General features: G+C 47.2%; 1 protein-coding gene across 1 annotated transcript in view; it reads right to left on the bottom strand.

The window, feature by feature from the left end:
* Positions 1 to 226: 226 nt before the first annotated feature.
* Positions 227 to 19,383, bottom strand: part of LOC140599794 (adenylate cyclase type 1-like) — a 240,582-nt gene continuing 221,425 nt past the window's right edge. Inside the window, exon 7 of the mRNA XM_072765022.1 lies at positions 227 to 3,907. The gene's annotated coding sequence lies outside the window, so the exon portion shown is untranslated. The remainder of the gene's footprint in view (positions 3,908 to 19,383) is intronic.

Raw genomic sequence — 19,383 nt, 5'->3', positions numbered from 1 at the left:
GAAGTTCCACTTACGAGGCACATAGTGTTCAAATTCAACTTGACATTTGATATTCTATGTCACCACTATGAAAGTTCTTGTAGTTTTCGAAAATGTTTTGACAGGGAGTCAATTTGCAATTGAAATGAAGGATTATCAATGTTGCTTGCTTTTGTAAAGATGTAGTGAGAGGAGACATGTAAAATATCAAAACATTTAGTTGGATGTGAGAAGAAACTTATCTTGGTGTATTTTCAAAACTTTTATTTTAAAATACTTTTAAAAATATGACAGAGAAGTTTTAAGATTTGGGGTTTGACAAGGGGTGAAGCCGTTAATGCAGGGAGGTGCTGCCAGAAGTCAGCTGACAAGCGGACCTGGGACACTCACCTTTCCCACTAGGTCCTTGTATTGATCCAAATTTTTTGAAAATTTATCCTCTAAGATTATTTCTTTATTGGATTTTTTGTTTAACAGACATGCAGAGAGCAGGGAGCAGGAGAGGGAGACACAGGCTCCTCAAGCACACTCTCCCCCAAACACAGAGCCTGCCAGGGGCGGGTTCCCAGGATGCTGAGGTCATGACCTGAGCCACAACCAAGAGTCAGATGCTAAGTGACAGAGCCGCAGGCGTCAAGCCCCTTGTCCCTGCTGTGGACACTCCTGCCCCCCACCCCCACCCCCCACAGCCACTGAGAGCTCGGGCTTTGGCCTGCGCTCCAACTCCCAGGTGGTCTGGAGGCTACAGTGCAGGCTGCACGTCCCCTCTGTCCCACCTCAGGCTGAAAGGGCCTCAGCCCTGAGAAGGAATCGGATCTGCCCGACCACCCCCAGCCGGAGGGAGCTGCTGGAGCAGGAGGTAGAAGAACTGGTGCCCACCTTGCTGAGCATTGACTACTTGTCCATATTTGAGTTCCTAAATGTTTTTGGAGGAATATGGCACCCCTGAAGAGGTGCTGGACCTGCTGTTTGCAAAGTGAGCTCCCTGACTCCACAGCCCAGGGGGATGGGATACCTACTGGTTGGGAGTCTTGGGGAATGTTCCTGAACTTCCCGGCCCCTCAGGCGGCTGCTCCGACTGGAGTAGAGTCACACAGGGCCTGGTCGGGTCCTGTAGGGCAGCCCCCGGGGCCTGGCCTGTGGCAGGTCGGCTAGAGGGGCTGTGCTTGTGCTCAGCAGTCATCATCGTTCTCTCCCCATGACGAAGCGTGTGCCGCCTCCCCACCGTCGCCAGGGTCTTGAGCTGGCCTGTTTTGCCATTGAAAGGGAGTTTTGAGTCCATCTGGGGTCTGTATCCTGGGGCATTCGGAGTAGGGGTCCCCGGGGACACCTGGGCGCCCCGGCCCACTCGGATATCGGCCCCGGGCCTGGCCGGAGCCCTTTCACTCCTCAAGCATTCAGGAAGCGCCGGCAGGTGCAGGCGCTTCTCCAGGAGCTGCCCGTGGCCCCAGGCACAGAGCGGACGGCCCCCCAGGGCTCCGGACTAGTCGGAGGTCAGAGGGTGACAGCAGCTATGAGGAGAGGTCGCGTCCACTGGATGACTCATGTGATGCCCCCCCGCCCTCCTCTAGATATCGATGCATCGTAGCTTCCTGCAAGAAGGAAGGAATCCGGGACCAGTGGGAAATGTGAGTGAGCTCTGGCTCATGCAGGGGAGCCTTCCCTCTCCAGGAGGGCCGCGAGGGGGCTGTGGCCTGGAGGGGCTGCTGGACCCTCACCCCACACATCTGCAATTCCTGTGACAGGGTGAAGGTCTAATGGGTCCTTTGAGAAAAGAGGAAAGGAGGGCTGTGGATGGGATACGGGCTTTGTGGGAGAGCACTGGGACCCCTATGGAGTCCTTCTCCACACCTGCCCCCCTCAAAGCCCTCTGTCTCCCCGCCACCTGGGACCCAGAGCAGAGGGTGTGGGGAGCATCGCACTCACCAATCTGGTGGCACCTGGACCCGGGTGTACGGCAGGTGCTCAGGAGGGCCAGTGAGGGCTCAGGGACCAGACGGCCCCCGCCCTGTCAGATTAGAGTCAGTGGAAGGACACCCCCTGGGGGCCCCTCATGAGTATGCAGCGCAGAGCCACAGGAGGGAAGGCGGTGGTACCGGGCGGTTCCCGGCAAGGCCTGGCAGGACACAGAGCCCACACCCTCCCCGCTTGGACATTCCCAGAGGGATAGTCTGTGCAGTGAGGGCGATGACAGGCCGACGCCCCCTTCCCCGGACACCTGCCAGTGGATTCAAGGGGCAAGTGGGCAGGGAGCCAGGCTGAGGAGTGAGTCCCACTTCCCCAGGAAAGACAGTGATGGTCACGCCGCTGGTCATGGGCTCCCACGCACAGAGGCTTCGTGCCAGCCCCTCCTCAGTGAGCACGGCTGTGGCAGGCAGGACCGCCAGGTGGCAGGTGGACAAGGAGCAGCACTGGCCTCCGACAGCCCCGAGCGGGAGTCCGGGGGCCGTTCCTGCAGGGCTTCCCCGGGACACCTTGGTGTGAGGGAGCCCTGTCATCCAATGCCTCTGCCCATCCGTACCTCCAGCTCCATCTCCTGCATCCTGGACATCCGGCTGGACTACTATCAGGAGGATTTTCATCAGCCACCGGAATTTCTCTCCCTGAGGAAGCTGCTGGCATTCATGGGGATCAACATGCCAGGCTCAGACCTGGAAAACCAGGCCCAGGACTGGGGTGGCCAAGCTGGGGACAGGGTGGGCCACACAGACCCAGCCTCTGTGCAACTGGGCTGGGAGCACAGGGTAGGCTCACACCCCATCCCCACGGGCTGCAGTCTGGGGAGACCTCCCAGGGCTCTTGCCCTCACACACGTTGGACGGTGGGAAGAGTGTCCTTGATTTGAGAGGGACGTGGAAAGTGCGTCCTGGTGATGATACTTTGTCTTCTTCGGGCTATAGCTTCGGACCCCGAGCAACACCCTGACCCACCTCAGGAGCCCACCCCAGCTCTGACTGTGGGGCCTGCTGAAGCTTCCGGGCCTGATCTGTTCGAGCCAGGCACGGCTGCTGGAGGTGAGTGTTTCGCCCGAGTCAAGATGCAAGCTGCTGAGTCAAAGCCAATGCACGTGGTGGTCAAACCTCTGACTCAGTGTCCCGACCTGGAGGAGCCACCTGCACCCTTGGTTGACCTGGAGGAGGAGCAGGCCCCAGAGCCTGCAATCAAGCTCCCGGAAGTGCCGGAGCAGCCACCTGCCTCAGTGGAGCCACCGGCCTCGGCCCTGGAGCAGCAGCTCGTGATGGCTGCAGCCCGACGGAAGGCTTCCCCTGCCCCCTCACTGCACGGTTTCTATTTTTGTGGTTGTCATAAACCTCTATGATTGCGTCATGAGTTTCCTCTGATGCTTTTAAATTATACATCGTGGTACTTTAGGTCCATTCCCAGTGTCGCACAGGCGAGGCCAGAAGGCACCTGGGCCACATTTCCACCACACAGACAGCCGACTACTGACCGTCGTGCCCACGCCCTCCCTGCTGTCCCTGCAGCCCCTGCCTTTCTCTCTGTCTCTGTGGCCTTTTGTCCTCTGGGATGTGCGTGTACCTGGTGTACTTGGTGTGGCCTCCTGTCTCTGCCGCAGACACGAGAGTGACTCCTCGTTTTCCCAGTAGTTAAGAAACATGTCATTTTGAGGCTGAGGGAACAAAGATCATGTGAAGCCCCAAATGAAATGTTTCCATTGTCCAGGATAGGTTCCCCGGTGTAATGTGTTAGGTAAAAAAGTAAATGGTTCCTTAAGGTTTCAGACAGATGGTATTTACTTAATAAAATGAGGATTCCCATAGAGAGAAAAGAGGACATTTGCCTTCTACCTAGGAATAACTGCCCGTTGCACGCGGTTGGGTCCCCCAGGCCTGAAACTGGTCACTTACGATACACACGCGCGCCCGTTCTCATCAACACAGGTTTCATGATAGCCAACGGGGGCACGCTAGGGGACGTGAATCAGAGAGAGAAAAGACAAGCGTCGCATGAGTACAGGTATACGTGGAATCTAAAACATAGAACCCCTCCCCCCCGGCAAACAAACTACAAGACAACAAAAACACAATGGCCTGAACTCTGATACAGAAAACATATACGTGGTTGCCAAGGTAAGGGGTGGGACGTGGACCGAATACGTAAGACGCTAGAAACTGACGACGATTCAAAAAAAGACAGAGAATATCAAGAAGGAACCTGGAGAGTAAATATCTCTTCAATATGTTAACTTCTAGCTTCCCACTACCCCGGGTCCCTTAGGTATTAACTCATGCTACAGCATCCAATTCTCCGGGCCTCGCGGGAACCCTCGTGTGGACACGGTAGTACTGCTGAAGGATTTCGTAGCATTAATTACAGAGGCCTTGGCTCCTGGGTGTGTGCGTCTCTAGGTGTTCTTCCGGGTTCCAAGTATAACTATGTAATCACAACTTCCCTAGATCAAAGTGCACGGTTTCCCGAGTCTTGGTAGAAGTGCACGTCACAAAACAATCCCTGCAGGTGAGGAAATGCACAGGTACCCACCAGCCCGAATGATGTGTCCTGCTTGTTTTGCAGCCCAAGGTTAGCTCCAGGTGTGATTTTTTTTTAAAGGTTTATTTATTTATTTATTTATGATAGAGAGAGAGAGAGAGAGAGGCAGAGACACAGGAGGAGGGAGAAGCAGGCTCCATGCCGGGAGCCCGACGTGGGATTTGATCCTGGGACTCCAGGATTGTGCCCTGGGCCAAAGGCAGGCGCTAAACCGCTGCGCCACCCAGGGATCCCCCAGGTGTGACTTCTCTTGGTCCCTAGAGAATCACACTTTCCTCAGGGTCATGCTCCCCGCCAGGCCCCGGGGGAGTGTCCACAGACAGGCCCGCCCTCCACGGAGCCTAGAGGGGACCCGAGAGGGCCTCCACCCGCTAGTCTAGTTGGGGCGTCGGGGCACCCAGGCTCAGTCCTGAGGGGAGCAGACGCCCCCATCGCTCCTGGAGGCACGAAGCCTCTCTCTGGCTCTATGTCTCCCTCCCTGTCTCCACGTCCCCGTCTCTCTCTCTCCCTCCCAGTCTCTGTGTCCCTCCCAGTCTTTCTTCCCTCAATCCCTACACCTCGACCTGTCCCTCCCTGTCTCTCTCCCTGTCTCTGTGTCTACCTTCCTGTCTCTCGGTCTCTCACTCGTCTCCCTCCCTGTCTCATTCTCTCTCTCCATCCTGTGTCTGTCTCCGTCTCTCCCTCCCTGTCAAAGAGAAGAGGCTGAGATAAGAATGCATTAAGTCCATTCAAATGAAGTAAACACAGTCATCAAATATAGCCTGAACAGGAGACAGTAGCTGGAACAGAGGACCTTGCACAAAAATTTAAATATTTGTAGAATACAAATACAGGGGAAAGGAAAGAAAATTATGATTACAGAATGAAGGTGAGTTGCAAAGATCCAACCTGCGAGTATTAAAGAATTTCCAAAGAAGGAAATGGTAAGTGGATCAGAGGCAATATCCCAAAGTATAAGAGACCTTTCTGAATCTCAAAGAGAAATGCTCTGAAGATCAAAATGCCCCACAATATTCTAGGGAAAACTAATGAAAGAGGTCTACACCTGCACGTATCCCCTTGAAAATGTGTTTTCCTCATTGTAGCCAGGACGAACCATTCAAAATAGGAGTCTCAGAAGATCGTTCCAAGCTTTAAATTGTTTAATGCGTTTCCAGTTTGGCTCCGCACCTCTCCACACACTTCTCCCTGGCTTTCGGCCTAACTGGCCTTCTTTCTGGTGCTTGCATGTGCCTTGCACCTGCTGGCATTAGGAAGCTGGTACAAGGTGTTCTCTCCCCCTTGAAATGCTGTCAACCCTCCCCGCCTAGGGTTCCTCTGGTTAACTCTTTTTTTTTTAAATTTTTATTTATTTATGATAGTCACACACACAGAGAGAGAGAGGCAGAAACATAGGCAGAGGGAGAAGCAGGTTCCATGCACCGGAAGCCCGACATGGGATTCGATCCCGGGTCTCCAGAATCGCACCCTGGGCCAAAGGCAGGCGCCAAACCGCTGTGCCACCCAGGGATCCCCCTCTGGTTAACTCTTACTTTGGGATCTCATATATCACTTCCTCAAGGAAAGCTTCCCAGATCTAACTAGACTGATATACCTATTAAATGCTCTTGTAGCACCATGTACCTTCTACGTTAGTACTTCTGACAACTAGATTTATATTTATGTATGTGAGTCTTTGACTACTGTCTGCCCTTAGAGTATAGCATCCATGAACGCAGAGACCAAGGAGCAAAGTCCAGTTTCATAGCACCAGCCAAATTGGGAGGATGTACGTGCAGCATCCAGCTAGCCCATGCTACACACATCCTTGCAACACCAAACAGAAGTGCAGGCATTGCTGCTGCCGGCTCCTCTCCCTGCCTTCAGGGGCCTCTTGTCAGCCTCCTGCCTTAAGTATGCCCAGGTGGGAAGGAGGCGCCAATGTTACTCATCCCCAAAACTCCAGGGACACATGTCGGTCTCCCAGTTGCTCATGGTGCACCGTCTGACTGCATTCTCGGGCCAGGGTGGAGAGGAGACCTACATTTGCTACAGCTTCAGCACAAATCTCTTTCTGCCAGCTTCTCTGACCATTCGCTCTCTTAGAGCTTCCTTCACTTGATGGGTGAGGGACCAAGGAGTACCATTCCTCTCCCTCGCTGGAAGGGGAGAAGAGGACCTTAGGCTCCCATAGCACAAAGCCGACACACACTCTCCTATGTAATGAAACTCCCTTTCCCGTTTCAAGTCTTTTCATGCAGTCTACCAGTGCACGATGATGGGCGACGATCACAGGACTGCTGTGCGTCTAGCACTCATTGAGCCTCTTCGAGAAAGTGGATACAACAGGGAAAGCCCCAGTCAATATCGTGTTAGGACTGCATCCTGAACGTCGGGGAGATAGAGGATCCCACTTCTCTAAAACCAATGGCACCTCTTTTTCGTGTTTTCTCTTCAACTATCTTATCAAGTATTCATTGCATGTGGCTCCTTCTGATTTTAGGGGGCGGATCTATTTCCTGGATCTGAATGCCTGTTTCCCTTCCCAGATTAGGAAAGATTTCAGCAATGACTTGTTCAAATACATATTCCGGCCCTCTGGCCCTTTTGGCGCCCCGGGAACCCCAATTAAACGTAGGTTTTTCTTCCTCAGGCTGTCGTGTATTTCCCTTAATCTGTCTTCATGGTCTTTTAATTGCCTGTCTCTTTTTTCCTCAGTTTCCCTCTTTGCCATCAACTTGTCTTCTATGTCACTCACTCGTTCTTCCACCTCGTTAACCCTCGTCGTTAGGACGTCTAGTCTGGATTGCATCTCATTTAATTGATTTTTAATATCTGCCTGATTAGATCTAAATTCTGCAGTCATGAAGTCTCTCGAGTCCTTTATGCTTTTTTCTACAGTCACCAGTAGCTGTGTAATAGTGCTTCTGAACTGGCTTCATGACATTGAATTGTAGTCCAGATTTTGTCACTCTGTGGGAGAGAGGACTGTTTCTGATTCTTTCTTTTGAAGTGAGTTTTTTTTTCCAGTCATTTTGCTCAGTGCCAGAGTGGCCAAGAACAAGTTGTATTGGGAAAAGGAGAAAAAGAGAGAAGATAAGGAAGAAAAGAAAAAGAAAAGAAAAAAAGGAAAAAATAAAAAAAAGAGAAGAAAAGCAAAAAAGGGGGGAGAAGCAGCAGAAATCGAAAAACAAAAAAAAAGGGGGAGTATCTTCTGGTTGTGTATACTGTAAATCCCTCGACTTCCCTTGGAACTTTCCAATGCTGCTTGGTCAATTGTTTTCCCCCTGTCCGTCTAGCTGGTCTTCTGGGGCAGGGGTCTGCTGTGCTGATTCTCAGGTGTGAGAACTTGGAGGAGCTGCTCAGCGCCCTGCCTGGTGCAGGGCGCAGTGAAGGTTGTTTAACCTGTTCATCCTGTGAGGACACAGTGAGACTCCGTGGGGGTTGTTTACTCCGTGAGGCCCCAGGAGGAACAGCCACAGTGGCGGGGCCAGCTCTGCAGCCCTGGAGTCAGCACCTGCAGTAACTGCGGAGCTCTCAGCCTACAGGTGCCTGGATGCTCCCGAGGGGGGCCGCTGATCTGCTCAGCTCGGGGCCACCCGGCTGCAGGAGTGTCCTTGCTGTCCTGGGCCCTCCTGGCCCTCTGCCTGTCCCGGGGGGGAGCATCGGTTCCTGGGCTGTGTCCCCGGCACCCTGTGCTCCCGGGTCCAGCCGTGTGTGCTGCAGCCCTTTAGGGAGCTCGGCCGCGGGGTGTGGGCGCTCTCCCCAGGGCGCAGCTCCTGTTGGTGCCCCGGGGAGCCAGAGCGCATCCCCGCCCTCCTGGAGTCCTGCTCCACCTCCCTGCGAGCGCCTTTCTGCCCGGGAAGGTTGGGGAAGCTCCTGTTCCTCCGGGCCGGGCTCTCCTTTCCTGGGGGCTCTCGCCGCGGCCCTAGCCCGGCTCCTCGCCGCCCCCCCCCCACTCGGAGGCCTTTTTTCTCTTGTTTATTCATGAGAGACACAGAGAGACACAGGCAGAGGGAGAAGCAGGCTCCCTGTGGAGAGCCTGATGAGAACTCAATCCCAGGACCCTGGGATCACGACCTGAGCCAAAAGCAGATGCTCAACCACTGAGCCACCCAGGTGCCCCTCTCTTACTGCGTTTAAGGTCTCTTTAATCCTTAATGTTCACAGTTTCTCTCTGTTAGAGCTAGATGTGGATTTCTTGTTTCTGTGAGATTTCATAATGTGTCTTGATTCTGAGGATTAATGTGTTTTATCATTTCTGGAACAAATTCAGTTATTATCACTTAAATATTTCCTCTTCCTTATTTTCTCTAGTTTCTGCATCTTATACTTTTATCAGACATATGTTGCACTGTTTTTAAAAAAAATTTTTTTTGAGTTCAATTTGCCAACATACAGCATAACACCCAGTGCTCATCCCATCAAGTGCCCCCCTCAGATGTTGCACTCTTAAATTCTATTTTACATTCTTCTTAACCTTACTTTCACATTAAATGGGTTTGATCACCAAATTCCAATGTGTGCGTTTGTGTGTGGGGTGGTTTCCCCATACCACCAAGCAGTTCTTCAACATCAACTGGGTATGCGACCATTCAACTCCATTCTGACACTCCTCACCTAGAGATAGCTTCAGATTCCACACGTTAAGGGTTCAGTACCACAAGACTGCCCCCCACTTCAGATACCAGTCACAGCCTGGTTGACTTGTGATTCTGACTATGAATCAGAGGTTCCCAGGGCCCCTTCCTTGGGTGGGACTGATTTGATAGAGCTGGTCATAGAACTCAGAGAAACTTAGATTACTGGTGTATTATAAAAGGATATAATTCAAGAACAGCCAGATGGAAGATATGCACAGGGCAAGTTATGTGGCAAGAGACACGGGGCTTCCACGACCTCTCTGGCAGGCCACTCTCCCAGCACCGGCCATGTGTCTACCAACCCAGAAGCTTTCTCAGTGCTATCCTTTGGGGGTTTTATGGAAGCCTCATTAGGTAAGCATGATTGATTAAATCGTTGGCCATTGGTGATTCATTCAAACCTCCAGCCCCTCTCCCTTCCTCAGAGGTCAGGGGGTGGGACTAGAAGTTCCCACCCTTTATTCTTGGTCGGTTCCCCCGACAACCAGCCCCATCCTTAGGTGCTATCCAAGTCACCTCACTACCATAAACGCAGTTGTGGTGGTAGTGGGAAGGGGCTTGTTATAAGTAATAAGACACTCAGTAACCTTTATGGCTCTGAGGTGATTTCAGGAACTGAGAACAAGAGACCAAGTGTTATGACAAAGGATGCTCCCCTTGCTCTTATTGCTCAGAAAATTCCCAGGGTATCGGGAGCTATGAGCCAGGAGCTGTGGACAAGGGCCAAATAAATGAGAAATATATTTTGGTCATCTGAATGGCCAAATATATATTTCATATAAATAAAAATATCACAGATTGTTTCCTTCTTTCATCTCTTTGTGCTGTCTCTTGATAATTCCCTCACATCATCCTTTCTCTCTTCAGTGCCATCTAATGTCAAGTTCATCTTGTTCACTGACATTATTATTTCAATGATCATATTTTTCAAGCTACTATTAGAAAATGGTGTCCAGGGACACCTGGGTGGCTCAGCAGTTGAGCGCCTGCCTTTGGCCCAGGGCATGATCCCGGAGTCCTGGTCCCATGATCAATTTCACTTTGGACTCCCTGCATGCAGCCTGCTTCTCTGCCTCTCTCTCTCTCTCTCTCTCTCTCTCTCTCTTTCTCTGTCTCTCATGAATCAATAAATAAAATCTTAAAAAAAGAAAATAGTGTCCATTCTGAAGTGTATACTACCCACTGAGTTTACTTCAATGACTCTATTTTTCATTCTGGTGTTGGTTTTGTTGTTTGTTTGTTTTGGCATCTGTTCTGCAGTATCTTGTGCTTTTTAACAGAATTTCAAGTTTTTGTTCTATGCCTTTAATTACATGACATTATTGGTGAAGTGTTTGTGTAAATATGCCCTTCTTTATACCTGCTGACCATCCCTCACACGGATTGTTTGCTCATATGTTTTCTAATTTTGGATTCTGAGCTCCCCTTCAGCAGGGCTTTCCTTGTGACTTGGACTATGGTGGTGTTCCTACAGAGTGAAGACTTTGTATCTAACACCTCAGAGGTAACACTGACCTAAAAACAGTTTAATTTTTGGCTGTGGATTTCTGTATCACATAGTTCACATTTTGGACTCAAAACAGGGGCAAGAGGTAGGCACAGAAATCTTTTTTTATATTTTATTTATTTACCCATGAGACACACACACACACAGGCAGAGAGAGAGAGAGAGAGAGAGAGGCACTGAAGCAGGCAAAGGAAGAAGCAGGTTCCCTGCAGAGAGCCCGACACAGTACTCAATCCCAGGATGCCAGGATCACCCTCTGAGACTAAGGCAGATGCTCAGCTCTTGAGCCACACTGGCATTCCAGGCACAGGATTTTAATATCTCAGGATATTTTTTTCTTTTAAAACTCAGATCTCAGTAGGAGGCCTTGCCATTTCTTTGTGATAACAGTTGTTTTAGATCCATATAGAAAAGCAGCAAAACCTAAGCTCCTAGCAGTTAACAAATTTAACAATCTGCACACCAACCGATCCTAGACTGCCATGAATATCACCTCAAGTGCTTATCTCTCCTTCTTTTCTTCAACTGGACATTTCCTGTTCATTATCTAGGATTGGCTGCACCATAATTTGCCTGAATACTTATTTACGTGCATTAAAGTTGTCTCGCATATTTCTCTAACTCTCATAAAAAATATCACCACGAATAGGCCTACAGGTATTGAGAATTGTGGGTATTGTTTCGTATCTTCCTGGTGAATGAATTTTTTTTCAGCAGCATTCATCAACATCAGAAAGTCAAATTGTTGGAATCTCTCATACTGGGGATTTAACGCCCAGGAAAGCAGAATAAAAAGATCTGGCAAGAGAGCATAGACTATGGTAAGAATACCAATTAAATTATGAATCCTAGGGATCCCTGGGTGGCGCAGTGGTTTGGCGCCTGCCTTTGGCCCAGGGCGCGATCCTGGAGACCCGGGATCGAATCCCACATCGGGCTCCAGGTCCATGGAGCCTGCTTCTTCCTCTGCCTGTGTCTCTGCCTCTCTCTCTCTCTCTGTGACTATCATAAATAAATAAAGATTAAAAAAAATGTTAAAAAAATTATGAATCCTAGATTCTGAAGTGGCTGAGGAGAGAAAACAAGATAACAGGAATCAGAATTAATAAGCAGAAAGAGTCAGTGGTTTGTAGGCCCCAGTGAAGTAGGAACAATTCAGTGATTACAGTGTAAGTTCAGGAAGTAGTAGCCAGAAAATGCAATGTATGAATACATGATTTCAGACGTGGGATAATTCTTGGGTCCTGGAAAAGACCAGGCAGGCCACAAGCAGCTGAAGTCGAATGGATGGGTGGATATTATTGATAAAGAAATCAAAGGAGAAGCCAAAGCATTGAATCTACATGGACACTATGGATCCGATGGGATCATCTACATGGACACTGACGTCACTCAAGATGAAGGACTCAAGGGGTCCCTGGGTTGCTCAGTGTATTGAGCATCTGCCTTTGCTCCAGATCATGATCCTGGAGTCCTGGTATCTAACCCCATGTCAGACTCCACGACTAGTGGGAAATCTGCTTCTACTTCTCCCTCTGCCCCTACCCCAGCTTGTTCCGTCTCTCTCTCTCTCTCTCTCTCTCTCTCTCTCTGTCTCTCTCTCTGGCTCTCTCAAGTAAATAAATATTTTTTAATTACAAAAGATGAGGGACTCTAAGACTTTTAGATTATCGCTACTTTTTTTCCAGAAAAAAAAAAAAAAAGAAGCATATCTAGATCTGGAGTGTCAGGGAAATGGTTAGTAGCAAAGTTTCTATGGAATTAGAGACTTTCAGATGAGGAAGAGGAATAATGGTTTGAAGGAGTCAGAAGAAACAAGGAAAATACTCTACATCCCCACCTCGAAGAAGAACGGTACAGTTTGGCAGGAACGGTCCCTCTTTAAGATATATACAAAGGAAGCAGTATTTTCATGGAAAATCCAGGTTACAGTTCAAGCCAGGAGATTCAAGACAGGAAATCAAGAAACCGTCTAAGGAAACAGGAAGTTTTCCAGGCATGCAGCTGGACCTCTTAAGGAATGCAATGGATGGTTGGGTGAAGTACGCAAGGATATGGATATTGGGCCAAGGAAGCACAAGCAGAATATGATGGGGATAAGAGTACAGGACAGAATACAGGACCAAAGGGGCTGATGATTTGGGTGATGGTCAAAAAACCCAAGAATAATAAGCAGAGAGAACTGCTACATCAGACAAGGGGAAGGGCAAGGACACAAGAGTCTCCTAACTCACCTGACATGCAGTTGGGCATCTCAGGTAGTGAGCGAGGAAGGAAGCCCAAATGTAGGTACTGAGCACTCGGGAGCTGTTGGCTTCAGTCCTATTTCTGGCTCCAGGGGAGGGTCAGGCAACACACCAAGGAACCCCGGGAACCAAGAAGAAAGCTACACCGTCAAGTCCTGTTCCAAAGCATCCCCACAAGATCCTGTCCAGAAACGTGGGAGAGGCTCAGCTGACAGTACTCAGTGCATTCTAGGTGGAAGAGGCTGTGCAGCCCTGGGATCAGCATGGGGTGGGTTCTGTCACAGGCTGTGTGTGGAGGCGGCTGCGGGCCCGGAATCGTGACTCCAGCAGGGCAAGCCTGGGAGTACAGGGCACCAGGGATATAGCGCAAGGTCCGTCGTCTCCCCCCGGGTGAGGCAGAAGCCAGGAGGGCACAGGACAGCAAGGACACTCCTGCGTCCAGGTGGAAAAAAAAATTATTGACCAAGCAGCCCTGGAAATTTCCATGCGAAGTCAAGGGATCTACAGTATACAGAATCAGAGGATACTCCCCCTTGTTTTTTGTTTGTTGATTTCTGTTGCTTCCCCCCCTTTTTTCTTTTCTTTTTTCCTTTCTTTTTCCCCTTTTTTTTCCTTTTTCTTTTCTTATATTCTCTCTTTCTCTCCTTTTCCCAATTCACTTTTTTTTGGCCATTCTGTAGTGAGCAAAGTGACTAGAAGGAAAAACTCACTTCAACAGAAAAAATCAGAAACAGTCTTCTCTCCTACAGAGTTCCAAAAAACGGATTACAATTCAATGTCAGAAAGCCAATTAAGAAGCTCTATTGTAAAGCTACTGGTGGCTCTAGAAAAAAGCATAAAGACTCAAGAGACTTCATGACTGCAGAATTTAGATCTAATCAGGCAGAAATTAAAAATCAATTAAATGAGATGCAATCCAAACCAGAGGTCCTAACGACAAGGGTTAATGAGGTGGAAGAACAAGTGAGTGACATAGAAGACAAGTTCATGGCAAAGAGGGAAACTGAGGAAAAAGAGACAAACAATTAAAAGATCATGAGGATAGATTAAGGGAAATAAATGACAGTCTGAGGAAGAAAAATCTACATTTAATTGGGGTTCCTGAAGGAACAGAATATGTATTTGAACAAATCATAGCTGAAAACTTTCCTAATCTGGGAAGAGAAACAGGTATTCAGATCCAGAAAATAGAGAGAACTGCCCCCTAAAATCAATAAAAGTCAGTCAACCCCTCAACAATTAAGAGTGCAGCGTGCAATTCGAAAGATAAAGAGAAGATCCTTAAAGCAGCAAGAGAACTTTTATGGGGAGAAATATTAGATTAACAGCAGACCTCTCCACAGAGACGTGGCAGGCCAGAAAGGGCTGACAGGATATATTCAGGGTCCTAAATAAGAAGATCATGCAGCCAAGAATACTTTATCCAGCAATGCTCTGATTCAGAATAGAAGGAGAGATGAAGAGCTTCCAAGATAGGCAGGAACTGAAAGAATATGTGACCACCAAACCAGCTCTGCAAGAAATTTTAAGGGAGACTCACAAAATTCCTCTTTAAGAGGAAGTCCAATGGAACAATCCACAAAAATAGGGACTGAATAGGTATCATGATGACACTAAAATCATATCTTTCAATAGTAACTCTGAATGTGAATGGGCTTAATGACCCCATCAAAGGCGCAGGGTTTCAGACTGGATAAAAAAGCAGGACCCATCTATTTGCTGTCTACAAGAGACTCATTTTAGACAGAAGGACACCTACAGCCTGAAAATAAAAGGTTGGAGAACCATGTACCATTCAAATGGTCCTCAAAGAAAGCAGAGGTGGCCATCCTTATATAGAGAAACTAAAGTTTATCCCGAAGACTGTAGTGAGCGAGGGACACTATATCATACTTAAAGGACCTATCCAAGAAGATCACTTAACAATCATCAATATATATGCCCCGAATGTGGGAGCTGCCAAATATAATAATCAATTAATAACAAAGTTAAGACATACTTAGATAACAATACACTTATACTTGATGACTTCAATGTAGCACTTTCTACACTCGATAGGTCGTCTAAGCACATCTCCAAAGAAACGAGAGCTGTAAATGATACACGGGCCAGATGGATTTCACAGATATCTACAGATCTTTACATCCAAACGCAACTGAATACACATTCTTCTCAAGTGGACATGGAACTTTCTCCAGAAGAGACCACATTCTGGGTCACAAATCAGGTCTTAACTGATACCAAAAGATTGGGATCATCCCCTGCATATTCTCAGACCATAATGCCTTGAAATTAGAACTAAATCACAAGAAGAAGTTTGGAAGGATTTCAAACACGTGGAGGTTAAGAACCATCCTGCTAAAAGGTGAAAGGGTCAACCAGGAAATTAAGGAAGAATTAAAAGGATTCATGGAAACTAATGAAGATACAACCATTCAAAATATTTGGGATACAGCAAAAGCAGTTCTGAGGGGGAAATACATCACAATACAAGCAGCCATCCAAAAACTGGAAAGAACTCAAATACAAAAGCTAACCTTGCACCTAAAGGAGCTAGAGAAAAAACTGCAAACAGATCCTATTCCAAGCAGAAGAAGTTAATAAAGATTCAAGCAGAACTCAATGAATACAGAGACCAGGAAACTGTGGAACAGATCAACAAAACCAGGAATTGGTTCTCTGAAAGAATTAATAAGATCGATAAACCATGAGCCAGCCTTATTAAAAAGAAGAGAGAGTAGACTCAAGTTAATAAAATCATGAATGAGACAGGAGAGATCACTACCAACACGAAGGAGATTCAAATGATTTTATGAACATATTATGAGCAGCTATACGCCAATAAATTAGGCAATCTACAAGAAATGGACACATTTCTGGAAAACCACAAACTACCAAAACTGGAACAGAACAAATAGAAAACCTGAACAGGCCAATAACGAGGGAGGAAATTGAAGCAGTCATCAAAAACCTCCCAAGACACAAAAGTCCAGGGCCAGATGGCTTCCCTGGGGAATACCATCAAACGTTTAAAGAAGAAATCATACCTCTTCTACTATGGTTGTTCGAAAAGATAGAAAGAGATGGAATACTTCCAAACTCGTTCTTTGAGGCCAGCATCACCTTAATTCCAAAACCAGACAAAAACCCCACGAAAGAGGAGAATTTTAGACCAATATTTCTGATAAACATAGACGCAAAAATTCTCAGCAAGGTGCTAGCCAATAGGATACAGCAATACATTAAGAAGATTATTCACCATGACCAAGTAGGATTTATCCCTGTGATTCAAGGCTGGTTCAACACTCGTAAAACAATCAATGTGATTGATCATATCAACAAGAGAAAAAACAAGAACCATATGATCCTCTCAAGAGATGCAGAGAAAGCTTTTGACAAAATACAGCATCCATTCCTGATCAAAACTCTTCAGAGTGTACGGATAGAGGGAACATTCCTCAGCATCTTAAAAGCCATCTACAAAAGCCCACAGCAAATATAATTCTCAATGGGGAAGCACTGGGGGCCTTTCCCCTAAGATCAGGAACAAGATAGGGATGTCCATTCTCACCATATTCAACATACTACTGGAAGTCCTAGCCTCAGCAATCAGACAACAAAAAGAAATAAAGGGCATTAAAATCAGCAAAGTCAAACTCTCCCTCTTCGCAGATGACATGATACTCTACATAGAAAACCCAGAAGACTCCACCCCAAGATTGCTAGAACTCATACAGCAATTTGGCAGTGTGGCAGGGTACAAAAGCAATGCCCAGAAATCAGTGGCCTTTCTAGACGCTAACAATGAGACTGAAGAAAGAGAAATTAAGGAGTCAACCCCATTTACAATGGCACCCAAAAGCATGCACTACCTAGGAATAAACCTAACCAAAGAGGTAAAGGATCTCTACCCAAAAAATGACAGAACACTTCTGAAAGAGACTGAGGAAGACACAAAGAGATGGAAAAATATTCCATGCTCATGGATTCGAAGAATATTGGGAAAATGTCAACATGACACAGGGCAATTTACACACTTAATGCAATCCCTCTCAAAATACCAAGGAGTTTCTTCAGAGAGTTGGAACAAATTATTTTAAGATTTGTGTGGAATCAGAAAAGACCGTGAATGGCCAGGGGAATATTAGAAAAGAAAACGACAGCTGGGGGCAATACAATGCCGGATTTCAGGTTGCGCAACAAAGCTGTGCTCACCAAGTCAGTGTGGTATAGGCACAAAAGGAGACACATAGTTCAATGGAACAGAATAGAGAATCCAAAAGTGGACCCTCAACTCGATGGTCAACTAATATTCGACAGAGAAGGAAAGACTATCCGCTGGAAGAAAGACAGTCTCTTCAATAAATGATGCTGGGAACATTGGACAGCCACATGCAGAATAATGAAACTGGACCACTCTCTCACACCATACACAAAGATAAATGGATGAAAGATCTAAATGTGAGGCAAGAATCCATCAAAATCCCAGAGGAGAACACAGGCAACACCCTTTTCAAACGTGGCCACAGTAACTTCTTGAAGATTCATCGATGAAGGGAAGAGAAACAAAAGCAAAAATGAACTACTGGGACTTCATCAAGATAAGAAGCTTTTGCACAGCAAAAGATACCGTCAACAAAACTCAAAGACAGCCTACAGAATGGGAGAAGATATTTGCGAATGACATATCAGATAAAGGGCAAGTATACAAGGTCTAAAAAGAACTTATTCAACTCAACAGCAAAGAAACAAACAATACAATCATGAAATGGGCAAAAGATATAAGCAGAAATCTCACAGAGGAAGACATAGACGTGGCCAACAAGCACATGAGAAAATGCTCCGCATCACTGGCCATCAGGGAAATACAGATCAAAACCACAAGGAGATCCCACCTCACACCATGAGAATGGGGAAAATTAACAAGGCAGGAAACCACAAACGTTGGAGAGGATGTGGGAAAGGGGAACCCTCCTGCACTGTTGGTGGGAATGTGAACTGGTACAGCCACTCTGGAAAACTCTGTGGAGGATCCCCAGAGTTAAAAATGGATCTGCCTTATGACCCAGCAGTTGCACTGCTGGGGATTTACCCCTAAGATACAGATGCAATGAAATGCCGGGACACCTGCGCCCTGATGTTTCTAGCAGCAATGTCCACAGTAGCCAAACTGTGGAAGGAGCCTTGGTGTCCATCGAAAGATGAATGGATAAGGAGGGTGTGGTCCCTGTATACAATGGAATATTCCTCAGCCATTAGAAACGACAAACACCCACCATTTGCTTTGACATGGATGGAACCGGAGGGTATTCTGCTGCGTGAAATAAGACAATTGGAGAAGGACAAACCTTATATGGTCTCATTCATTTGGGGACTATAAAAAATAGTGAAAGGGAATAAAGGGGAAAGGAGAAAAAAATGAGTGGGAAATATCAGGGAGGGAGACAGAACATGAGAGACTCCTAACTCTGGGAAACGAACTAGGGGTGGTGGAAGGGGAGATGGTTGAGGGGTGGGGGTGACTAGGTGATGGGCACTGAGGGGGGCACTTGATGGGATGAGCACTGGGTGTTATGCTATATGTTGGCAAATTGAACACCAATAAAATATAAATTTATAAATAAAAAAAATTTTTTCAAAATGAAATCAATATGGTAAGAATTCTGGGGTCTCAACCGGAATTTATCTGAGTCCAAATATCTTAAGATCTCTTTTGGGGAACTACTTTTATTTTCAGACAGCCTGTGGCCGATCTCAGATGGAAGTGCGATAGCGCCCAGGACCAATAATTTGTCAAGTGCCAAAACCTGTGCAATGCAATGGCATTCTGTCTTCTGCCAGCCTGATATTTGAAGCATATGAGTCTCCTGTCAGAACCTCCAGATCTGCACTGAATGTGATCCAGTATTTCCTGACAGTCTATGTGAGATATAGGATTTTGGAGGGAAACCATCTAGGATCTGTCAAACACTCTTGTTTTCCTAGATTTTCTAATCTTTATCACCAGAAAGCAATGTGCCTGGAGCATATTTTCCAAAATCTCCTGGGTATGTATAAACTATCTTCTGTTAGCCTTGTTGCAAAAGTTAGCTGAGGGTATTCTAAAAGACATTGGAAAGTGTATTTATCTGCAGATGATGTACCGCATCTTCCAGTTTACTTCTTACAGAACTAAGTGGAAGAGATAAAAGAAATTCCCCTTAAAGTCATTCATACTAGGATTCAAATTCAAGAAAAAAATAGAGTCGGGGAAGGGGGAATAAGCTATCGATGATGGTCCTGGCTACACCCTTCATTGACTGATTAAATAAATCATTTTGCTGTATCGACTGGTGTCAGACTTAGTGGTAGTAGGTCCAGCCACACAGTGACGAATGGGATGGGCTGCAGAGGCCAACAGCACTAGACTGTTCCCTGATCCAAGGAGAGCCCCTGACTAGAAGAACTGTGGCCCCTACGGAATGGCAAGGGAGATAGATATATGGTAGCCTACACTGAGGTCTGTCCATTAAGGGCA

Source organism: Vulpes vulpes, chromosome 7 (assembly GCF_048418805.1).
Source record: "Vulpes vulpes isolate BD-2025 chromosome 7, VulVul3, whole genome shotgun sequence".
Lineage (NCBI taxonomy): Eukaryota > Metazoa > Chordata > Mammalia > Carnivora > Canidae > Vulpes > Vulpes vulpes.
This window is presented reverse-complemented; position numbering and strand designations above follow the sequence as displayed.